Source organism: Saimiri boliviensis, chromosome 7, assembly GCF_048565385.1.
Source record: "Saimiri boliviensis isolate mSaiBol1 chromosome 7, mSaiBol1.pri, whole genome shotgun sequence".
In the NCBI taxonomy this organism is placed as follows: domain Eukaryota; kingdom Metazoa; phylum Chordata; class Mammalia; order Primates; family Cebidae; genus Saimiri; species Saimiri boliviensis.
Genome location: NC_133455.1, coordinates 126,364,375 through 126,378,679, shown reverse-complemented (window position 1 = coordinate 126,378,679; position 14,305 = coordinate 126,364,375). Strand labels below are relative to the sequence as shown.

General features: G+C 42.4%; 1 pseudogene; it reads left to right on the top strand.

Annotated features, from left to right (window-relative positions):
• Positions 1-11,898: 11,898 nt before the first annotated feature.
• Positions 11,899-14,305, top strand: part of LOC120360759 (microtubule-associated protein RP/EB family member 1 pseudogene) — a 15,251-nt pseudogene continuing 12,844 nt past the window's right edge.

The window sequence follows — 14,305 nt, the reverse complement described above, 5'->3', positions numbered from 1 at the left end:
TCCCAGCTACTCAGGAGGCTGAGGCAGGAGAATTGCCTGAACCCAGGAGGCGGAGGTTGTGGTGAGCCAATATCGTGCCATTGCACTCCAGCCTGGGTAACAAGAGTGAAACTCCGTCTCAAAAAAAAAAACTTTACTCAGCTTAGCCCTCCTTCCCTCTTCATCCCTTAGGCCCAGTTTCCATTAAAAAAATTTCAAAAGAGGCTGGGCGCGGTGGCTCAAGCCTGTAATCCCAGCACTTTGGGAGGCCGAGACAGGTGGATCACGAGGTCAAGAGATCGAGACCATCCTGGTCAACATGGTGAAACCCCGTCTCTACTAAAAATACAAAAAATTAGCTGGGCATGGTGGCGTGTGCCTGTAATCCCAGCTACTCAGGAGGCTGAGGCAGGAGAATTTCCTGAACCCAGGAGGCGGAGGTTGCGGTGAGCCGAGATCGCGCCATTGCACTCCAGCCTGGGTAACAAGAGTGAAATCCGTCTCAAAAAACAAACAAACAAAAAAATTAAAAATAAAAAAATTCTGCTCAGACCTATACTTCTCGATTATCAAGGTGGAAGAGCTATACCATTTCTCCTCCCCAATGCCTCAAACATCTTTACGAAACAGAATATCTCTGTATTTTAATTCCAACAAAATACTGGTTTAAAGTACTGTTGTAATCAAGTCCAACATCTTATCCTAATTTTTTACAGTACAATTGTGTTTTATGAAGAATTGCTTGAAATAAGTGAAGCAATATTAAGGCATGAACATCTGGTTAACTGGAAATATTTGTTTTAAATGACATTGGACTGTGGTGAGGATAGACATCCTCCCTCAAAATAAAACCAGCACAGATCAATGAAAGATTAAAGGCCGGGCGCGGTGGCTCAAGCCTGTAATCCCAGCACTTTGGGAGGCCGAGGCGGGTGGATCACGAGGTCGAGAGATCGAGACCATCCTGGTCAACATGGTGAAACCCCATCTCTACTAAAAATACAAAAAATTAGCTGGGCGTGGTGGCGCGTGCCTGTAATCCAAGCTGCTTAGGAGGCTGAGGGAGGAGAATTGCCTGAACCCAGGAGGCAGAGGTTGCGGTGAGCCGAGATCGTGCCATTGCACTCCAGCCTGGGTAACAAGAGTGAAACTCCATCTCAAAAAAAAAAAAAAAAAAAAAGATTAAATACGTGATTGAAACTTACATAAGTGGATATGTCACTTTTGTTATACAGGATATTTCAGATAATCATTACAAAGAAAATACAAGATCTTTTAAGAGCTACTTATTCTTTGCTCTCACAATAATTTGCACCTGTTTTCTTTTTTTTTTTTTTTTTTTTTTTGTTTGTTTGTTTTTTTTGTTTTTTTTGAGACGGAGTTTCGCTCTTGTTACCCAGGCTGGAGTGCAATGGCGCGATCTCGGCTCACCGCAACCTCCGCCTCCTGGGTTCAGGCAATTCTCCTGCCTCAGCCTCCTGAGTAGCTGGGATTACAGGCACGCGCCACCATGCCCAGCTAATTTTTTTGTATTTTTAGTAGAGACGGGGTTTCACCATGTTGACCAGGATGGTCTCGATCTCTCAACCTCGTGATCCACCCGCCTCGGCCTCCCAAAGTGCTGGGATTACAGGCTTGAGCCACCGCCCCCGGCTGCACCTGTTTTCACACAGAAATCACTAACTCAGATTATTGGGCTAAGGAAGCAATTTATTTTAACCTTCCAGGTACTGAAATACCATGGATTCCTTAGGTAAACAATGGGTTCTCCACTCTATTTAGACAGACAAATCACCAAGAGAACTGTGTAAAGATACTGAGTCCAAGTTACCATCCCCTGAAAATCTTATTTCATTGGTTTTTGGTTGGGAAAACTAGGCATTCTTAAAATTCTTAAATGCTCCCAGGGTGCTTCTAATATACATCAAGAATTGAGAATTTCTAGACCAGGGCTTATCTGGAGAGATTCTTTGAGAAACACTGGCTAGGTCCAGAAAAATTATTATTTACCCATTTCTTTCAGATTTTCTAACTTTTTTTTTATTTTTTGAGACAAAGTCCCACTCTGTTGCCCATGTTGGAGTGCACTGACGCGATCTCGGCTCATTATAACATTTGCCTCCCAGGCTGCTCACCACAACCTATGCCTCCCAAGGGAATATCTAATTCCTTTAGTATTCCAGCACTGCTAACATCCTGGAAGCTGTGAAATTTTCCCATGGCCAATAGAAGGATCGGATTAAAATGTTCCTCAAAAACGTCAATGTGATAATTACCTGCCTCAGCCTCCCAAGTAGCTGGGACTATACCAGGCACACCACACTTGGCTAATTTTTGTATTTTTAGTAGGGATAGGGTTTCACCATGCTGGCCAGGCTGGTCTTGAACTCCTGACCTCAAGTGATCTACCTGCCTTGGCCTCCCAAAGTGCTGGGATTGCAGGTGTGGGCCACCACGCCCAGCTCGATTTCTAGTTTTTTTTTTTTTGGTATCTTTTTTTTTTTTTTTTTTTTTTTTTTGAGGCAGAGTTTCACTCGTCACCCAGGCTGGAGTGCAATGGCGCGATCTCGGCTCACCGCAACCTCCGCCTCCTGGGTTCAGGCAATTCTCCTGCCTCAGCCTCCTGAGTAGCTGGGATCACAGGCATGCGCCACCATGCCCAGCTAATTTTTTGTATATTTAGTAGAGACGGGGTTTCACCATGTTGACCAGGATGGTCTCGATCTCTTGACCTCGTGATCCACCCGCCTCGGCCTCCCAAAGTGCTGGGATTACAGGCTTGAGCCACCGTGCCCGGCCCACTGGTATCTTATTTTAATGTTTTGTTACCTTAACAAGGAAGTTGCTAATGTCTATAATGTTAAACCCTGTAACATCTTCTGCATAAACATATATACATATAAATATTTTTAGGCTTGCATCACTATTACATATACTTACATATAAATATTCTTATGCTTGAATCATTACTGTAAAGAAAATAATGAAATATTATGATTTGACCAAAGAATTAGAAGACTTGAAGCAGCCTGTCCTAAATTATTGATGTACAAGTGAGAGCCAGAAACACAATCTCTTAATCTTCATTTTGTATTTCATCCAAATGAGTTACTTCTAACAGAAAAGTGTGACAAAATCAATAGATAATGTCCTTACTTAAGCTATATACAATCATAATGCTGAAAAGCGTGCACAAAAAGTATGGAAATTATGTGATCACTTACTCTTACTCAGGATAGGTTCTAAGATATGAGGAAAACTCTTGGTTAATTTATTGTTCTTTTCACTATCCCTCAGTTTATCCCCCCTCCTGCCATGATTACCTGGATACAGAATCTGCAATGGAAAGACACAGATAAAAATGACAAATTTTACAGATGAAACTTATTGCTTTTACTACCAAATTATAATTTTGACCTATTTATTATTTTTCACATGTGCATTTAAGTAATCAGCTCAAAATGACATTCAAATTTCATGAGTGCACATCTTATTCTTGGTGCATTCTAGCAGTTCCCAGATGATAAAAAAGGTTCCACTTTTGGACCAATGATTTCTTAAATGACTATTGTTATTCCTCACTTTCAAATCATTGGTATATAGTATTTTTAAACAATGAAGACACTAAATATTTTTAGCTTAATTTTAAACTTGCTTGAATAAGGAGTTGGAAGAAAAATAGCTGGAATGAATAAGCACCCTAGATTTATGGAACTCAAAACACTTCGCAAGCATCTTTGAGGACTACAAATGCACAACCTCAAGTTATGAGGGGAATTCATAGGTATCTTTCAGATTAATTAACTTCCTTGTTCTAGTTCTACTAAGACATTTCAGTGGAAGACATTAGAGGACGATACTCTCTTGTCGAATATCCGCCCAACACCCCAATAATGGCTCTCTAAATTCACCCTTACTTTTTAGCCCAGGTCAAGCAAGGGCTACCCTATCCGTGAAATATTTTCTAGACACCTAATGAATGTGATTGCTCACTCACTGAGGTTTCTATCGTATTTTGTTTCAACACGTACATTCTATCTTGTATTTTAATTGCTCCCATATATTTCATCTTCTTTACTGGGAGACTTCATAAGGGGAAGAGGCATTTTTCTATTTATCTTGGTATCCCTCATAGTAGCTAGTGTCTTACAATTGGAGCTCAATAATTATCTGCTGGAAGAATGAATATGCACAATCTGCCCATTTTCAGATAGCTCATTTTTTCTTTTGGATTGGAGAATCCAAGAACAAGAAAGACAAGGCTTGCTCAAATTTACTATGGTGGTAGTTCATATATTCAAGACTTCTTGGAGCTCAACTCCTTTGGGAGATATGTTCACCCCAGAGACTTAGTCATGATTTAATAACAGACCTTCCTATTCCACTAGTACAAAGAAATCAATATCTCAAAAATGCTTTTGTATTTTTCTCACAGAAAGAGAACCAACTAGTCAAATACATTCAGCAAACGCTTCACTTATTTTGTTCTAGTGTTTTTTATTCTATTTTCTAGGTCCCATGTGTGTGTTTATCTGCATTGTGAAGCTTGTTTTGGACTTTTAAAACTTCCTAATTGTCTTTATAGAGGATAGCATCTATAAAGAGGTACTTTAATACTTATTAATGGTTAGTGACATTCAGATTTCTAAATCAATGTTTCTCATAACAAAGTGGAAAAAAATGAAGAGCTAAAGAGTTTAATGAAGTCAGTGAATGGATTCATAAATTACTATGAGTTCAAAAATTGGTAAATAACATCCTGGAGTTAAAGAAAATGATACTTTGTGTTATCTATTAAATTAATGATAAACGGACCGTAGAAGCCATGTTTTCTAACACTCTCATCTTATAGATTAGGATATTGAGGCTCAGAAAGGAAATGCTAGAATCAGTGAATATATTTCTTTAGATATTCCAGCCCTGCTAACATTCTGGCAGCTGTGAAATTTTCCCATGGGCAATAGAAAGATTGGACTAAAATGTTCCTCAAAAATGTCAATGTGATGATCACTTCAAGTTGAGGAGGAGTGCAAATCTGAGTGCCTGTCAGGAAGGGCATAAGCAACACAGGGGCTTAGTAATGGCGGTTGTGTCCTAGACCACAGCTCTATCTTAAGGCATTTTTCTCCTGTATCCATTTTAAGTGAGAAGTTCCTGTTTCCCCAAAGTTCCTAAAGTCATGGAAAAACTCAGATTGCAGAAAGTACAAGTTCTTGCAGGGTTGCCACATACTTGATCAAGTTTTGAGGTTTATTCAACCAGGTTTGATTACCAGTTTTGAGAGGGAAGAATATGTTTCTTATATCCATTCTGTTTTACTGCCTTCCTTTCTGTAAGCACCTGCTACATCGTAGAAGCTCAATAAACCTGGTTGCTGATAAAATCAGAGTTTCAATCGATTTTGTTTAAATAAAGATTAGGGTGAGTGTGTGTGTGTGTGTGTGTGTGTGTGTGTCTCAATAGCACCACTCATTATTAAGCTTTCCAGCGGAACTTCTTTATTTTCACGTTCCCTAAGTAGTATCTTCTTCCTCTAGCCCCTGTTAGTACAGATACACTTTCACTACACAGCTATATATCCTGACCTTTCCGAGTTCTCTGTTGTCTAACCAAGGCTTCAAAAATAACAGTGAGAGGATAAAAGTGCATGAGAATCGGACTCAGAGCTATGCCAGTTCTCTTTTGCTCTTGGGGCACTGGAAAGAAAAGAACTTTCGGAATGGCCACACAATGAATAGGAAAAGTCAGTATGTAGTCAAGCTTCTACTCTATCAAATGGGGAAGCAGGAAGTAAGACCCCTCATGTCTCCAACAGGATGGCTGAGGAGATCTTGTCCAATCTGTAAAAAGATCACAATGTCAGCAGCAAAGATGATAGGTTTGACTTTAATGCTGCTGAAGGAGAGGTTTATTTATTTCCAGAAGTAAGATTAGAATTGTCTGAGCAGGCTGGGTACGGTGGCTCACACCTGTAATTCGGGTACTTTGGGAGGCTGAATTGGGCAGATCACTTAAGGTCAGGAGTTCGAGATCAGCCTACCCAACATGGTGAAACCCTGTCTCTATTAAAAATACTTTAAAAATTAGCCAGGTGACATGGTGTATGCCTGTAATCCCAGCTACTCGGGAGTCTAAGGCAGGAAAATCACTTGAACCCAGGAGGTGGAATTTGCAGTGAGACAAGATTGCACCACTGCACTCGAGCCTGGGCAATAGAGTAAGACTCCATCTCAGGCCGGGTGTGGTGGCTCAAGCCTGTAATCCCAGCACTTTGGGAGGCCGAGGCGGGTGGATCACGAGGTCGAGAGATCGAGACCATCCTGGTCAACATGGTGAAACCCCATCTCTACTAAAAGTACAAAAAACTTAGCTGGGCATGGTGGCACGTGCCTGTAATCCCAGCTACTCAGGAGGCTGAGGCAGGAGAATTGCCTGAACCCAGGAGGCGGAGGTTGCGGTGAGCCGAGATCGCGCCATTGCACTCCAGCCTGGGTAACAAGAGCGAAACTCCGTCTCAAAAAAAAAAAAAAAAATACAAAAAAAATACAAAAAACTAGCTGGGCGTGGTGGCGCGTGCCTGTAATCCCAGTTACTTGGGAGGCTGAGGCAGAAGAATTGCCTGAACCCAGGAGGTGGAGGTTGCGGTGAGCCGAGATCACGCCATTGCACTCCAGCCTGGGTAACAAGAGTGAAACTCCGTCTCAAAAAAAAAAGACTCCATCTCAAAAAAAAAAAAAAAAAAAATTGGCTGGACAGAAGAACAAGGGTGGGTTGAACATAAAAAGTTGCCTATCACTTGTCACTGAATTCTCCCTTCCAACCACAGAGAATCAGAAAATGGGCTGTTTTATCAGTAAGATTTCCTACCTCTGTAGCACTTGAATAGTGAACCACAGAAGATTCCAGAATATACTTTTAAAGTCAGTGAAGATATTGGGATGTTCTTGCTCAGCTCAAGATCTTGTTTCCTCCTGTGGCCTTCCATGTACCTCCCCCTTGCTGGGACTGGCGAGTGACATCAGAATCACAATTGATGATACCACTGTTTCTATAGTAACAGTGGTCAGGCTACCAGAAAATGAGTGGTCAAAAAAACAAAGAGGAGGGGCAAAGATACGCTCCAAGGCACTGATGTTTAGTTTGGAAGGACTGGGATTCATTCTGATTAATTCTCTTTTTAGCGCAGTGGCCCCCAAACTTTTTCACACCAGGGACCAGTTTTATGGAAGACAATTTTTCCACGGATGGGAGTGGGGTGGGAGAATGGTTTCTGGATGATTCAAGCACGTTACATTTGTTGTGTGCTTTATTTCTATTATTATGCCATGATGTAGAATCTATGGGAGCCCTGTTTTCCTGCAACTAGATGGTCTCATCTGGGGGTGATGGGAGACAGTGACAGATCATCGGGCACTAGATTCTCATAAGGAGTGCACGACCTGCACTTTCACAATAGGGTTCAAGCTCCTACGAGAATCTAATGGCAGAAGGTGGAGCTCAGCTTTGCTCCCTTGCTCACCAGTCACCTGCCGTGTGGCCAGGTTCCTAGCAGACCACCGGCCCATGGCCTGGGGTGTGGGGACCCCTACTTTAGAGTGTTTAATATAGGCCGGGGAATATGGGATGGGGCGTTTTGCCAATGGATTCCACTAAAACAGCAGAGTATTATGTACTAACAAATCTAGAGCACCATAGGGGAGAATCAGAAATAAAAGAATTGGGGGTCTAAATTTTATGCAAATCCCATGGAATCACTTTATTTTGTCAAATTCAACCAGGACTTTTCTTATTTATAAGCATCTTGCCTTTTGTAAAATATATATGTATATGTATATACATATGTATTTAGGATATTTTGCCTAAACTGACCATCTCTGGGTTATAAATTGTCTTAGATGCTCAGAGGTACAATGAATTAATTAATCTTTTGCAATGCCTGACCTGAGAAGCTGTAGTGGGAAAAATCAGACCAGGAGGCAATTGGTTAGCTACTCTTTCTTTGTTGGGGTGGAGTGGGGTGAGGTGGTCTTTATTACTACATTCTCTGTGGAAATGTTACCTCAGCTACTCTGTAATTAATAATGAAACACAGGACGAATACGTAATCTCCATGAAGCAAAAAGCACTTCCAAGAAGGCCACAAGATAATGACGAAAACTGCAACAGATTCAAAAGTGGCTGGTTTATCATAGGCTTCCTTCAAAAAGGTTATTTATTGCCGGATGCAGTGGCTCACGTCTGTAATCCCAGCACTTTGAGAAGCAGAAGCAGGCAGATCAGTAGAGGTCAGGAGTTCAAGACCAGCCTGGCCAACCCAGCAAAACCTTGTCTCTACTAAAAATACAAAAAATTAGCCAGGCATGGTGGTACATGCTTGTAATCCCAGCTACTCGGGAGACTGAAGCAGGAGAATTGCTTGAACCCAGGTGGCAGAAGTTGCAGTGAGCAGAGATCACGCCATTGCACTCCAGCCTGGGCGACAGAGTGAGACTTAAAAAAAAAATAAGTTATTTATCCATTGATGATCTTTTATATTAGGTCTCAAAAGAGCTCTTGTATTCTTTTCACATAAAGTGCACCTACTAATGAAATATATTTGTTAATATGTCTCATTTTCTTTCTATTTTTTTTGAAATGGAGTCTCAACTCTGTCACACAGGCTGGAGTACAGTGGCAAGAACTTGGCTCACTGCAACCTCTGTCTCCCAGGTTCAAGTGATTCTTGTGCCTCAGCCTCCCAAGTAGCTGGGATTACAGGTACCTGCCACCACACCTGGCTTTTTGTATTTTTAGTAGAGGCTGGGTTTCATCACGTTGGTCAGGCTGGTCTCAAACTCCTGACCTCAGGTGATCCACCTGCCTCAGCCTCTCAAAGCGCTGGGATTACAAGCATGAACTACTGTGCCCAGCCTCTTCATCTTTTTTTTTTTTTTTTTTTGAGACGGAGTTTCACTCTTGTTACCCAGGCTGGAGTGCAATGGCGCGATCTCGGCTCACCGCAACCTCCGTCTCCTGGGTTCAGGCAATACTCCTGCCTCAGCCTCCCGAGTAGCCGGGATTACAGGCGTGTGCCACCATGCCCAGCTAATTTTTGTATTTTTAGTAGAGACGGGGTTTCACCATGTTGACCAGGATGGTCTCGATCTCTTAATCTCATGATCCACCCGTATCGGCCTCCCAAAGTGCTGGGATTACAGGCGTGAGCCACTGCACCCAGCCCTCTTCATCTTTAAAATAAAGAAATGGGGCTTGCTGAGCTCCTAAGATCTCTTCCAGCTTAACATCCTATGATTAAGTTATATACTTCAGTGGTATTTAGATAGTACTACATGGACCTACATATAGTACTTTGCAGGTGACAAAGCATCTTTGCATCTATTATGTCACCCAATTCTCTTAGTAACCTTTTGAGGTACCAGGGTAGGTTTTATTTACCCTGTTAGACAGTTGTAGGAGCTTATCCAGGTCACAGCTAATAACTGATAAAACTGGGAATGGAATCTAGTATTCTGGGTGTTAAAAATCAGTGTTCTTTCAGCTGGGCACAGTGACCCATGCCTGTAATCCCAGCATTTTTGGAGGCCAAGGTGAGAGGAGGTCTTGAGCCCAGGAATTTGAGACCAGCCTGGGCAATACAGTTAGACCCCGTCTCTTTTTTTTTTTTTTCCCCCGAGACAGAGTTTTTGCTCTTGTTACCCAGGCTGGAGTGCAATGGCGCGATCTCGGCTCACCGCAACCTCCGCCTCCTGGGTTCAGGCAATTCTCCTGCCTCAGCCTCCTGAGTAGCTGGGATTACAGGCACGCGCCACCATGCCCAGCTGATTTTTTGTATTTTTAGTAGAGACGGGGTTTCACCATGTTGACCAGGCTGGTCTCGATCTCTTGACCTCGTGATCCACCCGCCTCAGCCTCCCAAAGTGCTGGGATTACAGGCTTGAGCCACCGCGCCCGGCGACCCCGTCTCTTAAAAAAAAAAAAAAAAAAAAAAAAAAAAAAAAAAAAAAAAAAAAAAATCAGTGTTCTTTCATTTACGCCATGCAACCTTGAAACTAAAATTGAGAACATGAGACAGTGTTTAACTTAGAGATTTTAAGTAATATAATTAGCAGTGTTATACAGGAGTTCCAAGGTTGCTGATAACAGTCAGGGTCTGTCAATCTGAACCAGGAAAGTATGTTACTATCCATATTGGTCCCAGAATCAAGTATTAGCAAATTGTATTAAATGAACATAGGATGAAGCCAAGAAATATGACAGCGTAGCATTATTAAGCTTCTCTGGTGAAATTCAAGGGTTTCTTTTGTCTTCCAATTCAATTTGGTAGGTGATACTTCAGTAAACGGTAGGGGTAAGAAAGAGTAGAAACAGCCAAGATTTCAAGCCTAGTAATAAAGTAACTCCTACATCCCTACTCACCTCTTTGTCTATCCTAGAAACACATACTTTCCCTGAAAAAACAAAGCACTGGAAAAATTACCAATTAGAAAGAACCCACCCTCCCCAAACTAGGTGGTTTTTCTGATAAGCCCAAGGTATGTTTCACAGGATCACTGGTTGCTGTCTCTTCCCCAGGAATCTGGAGAGGTTGACCATAATAAAGTATTTTAAAATCCAAGTACTTGGTCTAACCTGGAATTTCCTCAGTCTCCAGATGGCTCTTTGTAGAACAATGCGGATTCTCAAAGGTGTCCACAGTTAAAGAAAAAATTACAAACCATTGCGCTACAGAGAGCCATCTGCTGTTTCCCCTTAGACAGATGTTCAGATGGCACACATGGTCACTAAATTTTAACATAATATTTCAGGAAGTTCACAGATGTCCTGAAGCCCACTCATGAATCACAATCCTGGTTAAGAACTCCTGGATTCATATGCCAGGTGGTGATACGTGCTTTGGTATATAAACTTAAACCAAAAATTGGTGGAACGTTTACCACCTTGGATAGGATGGTCAGAGTTGTTTTCTCCGAAGAGGTCACTTTTGAGCAGACTTGAGCTGGTGCAGATACCTGGGTGAGCATTCCAGAAAACGCCAACAACAGCGCAAAGGTCCCTAGGAGAGAATGTGCTTGGCGGGCTCGCGTACATTTATTCACTTGGGACACACCCTCATTTTGGTTTCTCTTCTCCTCTTTTCCCCTCATTCTTGTCTCTCTTTTTCTGTCTCCTGGGCCCTGGACCTCCCGAGTGCAGGGGGCTATGCCTCCTTCTTCCCCCGGCCTCACCAGGGCTGCCTTAGCTGACATTTTCAAGGAACAGGAAACTGAGAGTCAGGAAAGCTGAGGTCTCCTACCGAGGTCTTGCCATTTTGCATGTCCTGAGTCAGTCACCGGTGAACTCTGAACTTCAGGTTCCTCGGCACTTAGAGATTATAAACAAAGAGACATCTTTACAGCCGAATTCTGTTCACGTCCTTCCTTCCCCTTCTCCTTCACTAGGCCTCCCTTCCTGTCTCCTCTCTTCTCCTAGCCTCCTTCTTCTTTTTTTTTTTTTTTTTTTTTTTGAGACGGAGTTTCGCTCTTGTTACCCAGGCTGGAGTGCAATGGCGCGATCTCGGCTCACCGCAACCTCCGCCTCCTGGGTTCAGGCAATTCTCCTGCCTCAGCCTCCTGAGTAGCTGGGATTACAGGCACGCGCCACCACGCCCAGCTAATTTTTTGTATTTTTAGTAGAGACGGGGTTTCACCATGTTGACCAGGATGGTCTCGATCTCTCGACCTCGTGATCCACCCGCCTCGGCCTCCCAAAGTGCTGGGATTACAGGCTTGCGCCACCGCGCCGGACCCAGCCTTCTTCCTGACCACCATGCTACCGAAACTCGTTTCCTCCTGCTTAGCGTCTGCGCCAACAGGCGTGGGGGATAAATTTTGACCCAGCTTTGCAGCCGTAGTCAGCTGGGCGTGCCGGCGTGGGGAATTGTGGGTGAAGATGGCGGCCGCCGTGCAATCCCGGGTTTTCCGGGCCCCGCTAATGTCACGTGTGTGTCACCGGGAACGGCGACCCCTGATCGGGATTCCGAGTCGGGGATCTAAGGTTTTGGGAGTGGCGCCTTGCTGCAGCGGTCACGCCGACTTCCTAGGCACTCTGGTTTTCCTAGGTCTGGAGCTGCCTCTGCCTGGTTTCTCCCTTTGCTTTCCACTTCCCCGGCTTACATATTCAATTGTACACCTTGGGAGGGGACGAAAGATCTTGAGCAGCGGGAAGCAAAGAGGAGAAAGCAGGGGGTACGTAAGGGATCGAGAGAATCAGAGTTCTGATACAGTTGTAAGGGTTTAGGGTTATGAGAAATATTTGTGTGAGGCGGGGAGAGAAATCTGTAAGGGAGCAAAAAAAGGCTCGTGGCGAGAGGTTTTCGTGGATTGACTTTATGACCTTGTGCAAACCCTTAATGGGTCTCAATTCAGATTCTTCATGGCACGATGGAAATGATAATATTACAGTATCTGGGAGGCTCTGATAAGATTAAATGAGCTAATGTTTATAAAAGCATCCTTTTAACCAAAAGCGTCTCTACTGATGTAGAATGTGTTGGACCAAGTGACTTGGGGTCTGTGGGAGAGAAGGATGTTTGGGGAGAGAAGAATCAGGAGCTGGGTGGAAAGGAAAGTGAAAAAGAATGGAGGCTGTCTTAGAATTTGTTAGCATTATTTGTTTTCTCTTCTAATCTGATTGGATTTGCTCCCAGTTCTCAAATTGAAAACATACATTTGCCCTTCCACTCACTAAAAAGCAAGGCAATTAGAAATACGGTTATAATTCATTATTATTCTTTCACCCTCTACTCTTCCACAAATATATTCCAATCAAACTCCAAAAGTTGTATTTGTTCTTGGTGTATTTTAATCTTACAGAATATCATTTGCTTTCAAAATTGGCTCATGTCAGAATCACTTGTAGAGCTTGGCAAAAAATAGAAATGAAGACTGATTGTAGAGCGATTGAATCAGAATTTGTGAGATTAGCTTCTTGCACCTTAAATTTTTAAAAGCACCACAGATAGGTTTGATATTCAGTCTAAGGTAAAGATTAGGGTGACCTGGGCCAGCTTCTGTTTCTGGTAAGGGCCTTTATGGCTGATTGAAGTTGATAAATATACATTGCTAAGATCATTTTTAGGAGTAAGAGGGCTGATTCATTGAAATTGACAAATATAAACTACTAAGGTCATTTTTAAGAGTAAGAAGCAGTTAAAGTAGTAATTTCATCCTAAAATGAACCAGGGGCACTCTCTATTCACAGGTCATTCTTCCAGGTAGGTCCCCACATCTTCTTTGTCATGCAAACTCTAGACTGGCAGTTGGCAAACTTTTTCTGTGAAGGGCCAGATAGTAGATATTTCTGGCTTTGCAGTTTATAGTCTTTGTCATAATTACTTAGCTCTGCCTTTGTACCTGGAAGTAGCCATGGACAATATGTACACAAATGGGCATGACTGCATTTCAATATTTACAAAATTAGGCTGCAGGCCAGCTGTGGCCTGTGGACTATAGTTTGCCAATCCCTGGTCTAGACTTGTGCTGTCTAGTGTGGTAGCCACTGGCCACAAGTGGCTACTGAGCACATGAAATGTGACTAGGCTGAATTGAGATGTGCTGTGTATATAAAATATGCAGCAGACTTCAAAGACTCAGTATGAAGGAAAGAATATCCAATATATCATTAATAGTCTTTGTTACATACTAAAATAATATTTTGGATATATTAGGTTAAATAAAATATATTATTAAAATGAATTTCACTTTGTTTCTTTTTCACTCATGTGCCTCATGTTATAGTTGGATAGTGCTCTATAGACATTAAAAAACCACAAATAGGGTGTTTTATAACTTGGTTATTTAGCATAGATTTAACTTAGAACAGTCCTTTCTGAGCATTCCCTTTGTCATTCTGTAATCTACAGGTTCTTCCTTTAGGCCAGTAGTTGCCAGTGGGGTGAGGCAGGGGAAAGAGCACAGAGGAAAGTCATAAGGGAGATTAATGAACTCTTTGGTTGTCACAGTGATTGGGGAGCCTTCCTGGTTATTAGGTACAGATCAGGGATGCTAAATATCCTACAGAGCACAGGACAGTCACTTTCCGCAAAGAGTTGTACTGCCCCAAATGCCTGCAGCCAAGCTATTGATTGCTATACTCTCTGGCCTTGATGCTTAAATCTACTGATCTTACAGCTGATGCCCTGCTTGTATTGTCCTGTAAGGAATGGAGCTCTTCCAGTTACACATTTTCCCTTTTAGAAGATATGTGCTAAACATCCTTAAACTATCTCTGGTAATATTCATACAGATTATTTGTAATCCCTTTAAATTTTGACTTACTTTCATTTCAT